The sequence below is a fragment of the Acartia tonsa genome, chromosome 10, assembly GCF_053477335.1.
Source record: "Acartia tonsa isolate MP-2025a chromosome 10, ASM5347733v1, whole genome shotgun sequence".
Classification (NCBI taxonomy): Eukaryota; Metazoa; Arthropoda; class Copepoda; order Calanoida; family Acartiidae; genus Acartia; species Acartia tonsa.
In genome coordinates this window covers 7,813,021-7,814,545 of record NC_137269.1, presented here as the reverse complement: position 1 = coordinate 7,814,545, position 1,525 = coordinate 7,813,021, and the positions used below count along the sequence as shown (strand labels likewise).

General features: G+C 33.0%; 1 long non-coding RNA gene across 1 annotated transcript; it reads right to left on the bottom strand.

The window, feature by feature from the left end:
* Window positions 1-353: 353 nt before the first annotated feature.
* LOC145330418 (uncharacterized) lies at window positions 354-1,525 on the bottom strand. Its single transcript, XR_013883384.1, has 3 exons — window positions 1,455-1,525; window positions 1,042-1,117; window positions 354-479 (listed from the first exon to the last, which is right to left on the bottom strand). It is a non-coding gene; the product is annotated as an uncharacterized LOC145330418 (long non-coding RNA).

The following is a 1,525-nucleotide window of genomic DNA, read 5'->3' as shown; positions in this document are numbered from 1 at the left end:
AGTTAGGACTTCTCAGACAAAGGTCGTGCAATCAAAGGGTTGGTGGTCTGATTGATGTTACTTAACCTAATATCCTTGGGTGTTAGAGTATCGCATCCCATTACACATGGATGATGCTCTGGATTCTCTAGATGATCACTTAAAATTGAAGGAGAATCCCGCTCTCACGAGGTAATGGGAAAAAAGTTTTTTTTTCATTCTGCAGCTTGGATTTTAATAAATACTAAACTAATTTAGTTCTCCTTTTAAGGAATGGTTACTATCAGTCCCTGCTATTTTATTTCAGATATAAGTATTAGGCTATTTTTCTGCCCTTACCTAATACAGAATCCTAGAAGCTATGGTTGCAGGCGCTAGTAAATATATAAACACATTCCTATAGAGTTATTTGGTGATGGAAAAGTTTTACATGGATAATTTTCACCAGTTTTTAAATCATCTCCATTCGTTGGCTCATTTTGCAATGGCTCCTCCTCAACCTAAAGTAAACAAGGACGAGTAGAATTAATTGTAGCAAAAAGTTGATTGCAAACAATTAATTTACAGGCAGCTTTTTTCTAAAAATAAAGTAAATTTATAATTTCTTCACAAAACCTATAAAGACTTTGAACATGAAAGAATCTTTATATCTTTATGGGGGCTTTTTCTAGGCAATAAAAAGCCTAGAACCTTCATTTGATCCATATAAACTTAGTATTTTATTACATACTAGCGTGGTTATGCCTCAATCGTTGTTAACGAGATTAAATTGGCAGACAAAAAAAAACTTACATTAAAGAGACCTCCTGGGGCACTTGAGGGAGGTGGGGGTTGAGGGAAAGTCGACCCTCCACTTTTAATTTTAGTTATATAAAAAAAAAATAAAAAAAATTTTTTTTTTGTGGTTTTTAAAAAAAGTTATTTCTCTTGAGAGTATACATATTGACAGACAGACACAGAAACTTTAAGTTAAAAATTTAAAAATAAGGAACATAACTTTCCTAATTAATGACTTTTTGTCAAAAAAAAGAGTTCTAAATTCATTTTATATGAAAAAATTACCTTTCCATTTAATGATGTTTTGAGAGCCAGCTCTAGGATAGCTTTGTTTAACATCTTCTTGGATGACACACCTCCCCTAGAATGATTATTTAAAAAATTTTCATGATTTTTATTTAGGGTTGTACTTAAACATGGGAAAAATTGTCTAATTTGGCGAGAAAAGGAAATACATTCGGCGGAAACGGCGGTTTTTGGCGGGAGCGGCGGTTCAGCCGCCGTTTCTTCACAGTTCCATATTATACCTCTTTAAATCAACTGCCATGTCAAATCTAAGAGCTGTAAATCTTTTTCTAGTTGAGTTCCTTTTAGTTTTAGTTTTATTTTCAAAAAATGTCATATCCGCCCCCTCCCTGTTAGACACGAAAAATTAAAATTGAAAAACAACTGTGCTTATTAAAAAGTAAAATTTATACCTTGAATGTAGAAATTTTGCAGAAGCCGTGTTTCCTCGTAACAAAGCAATATCCATTGGTGTATACAGTCG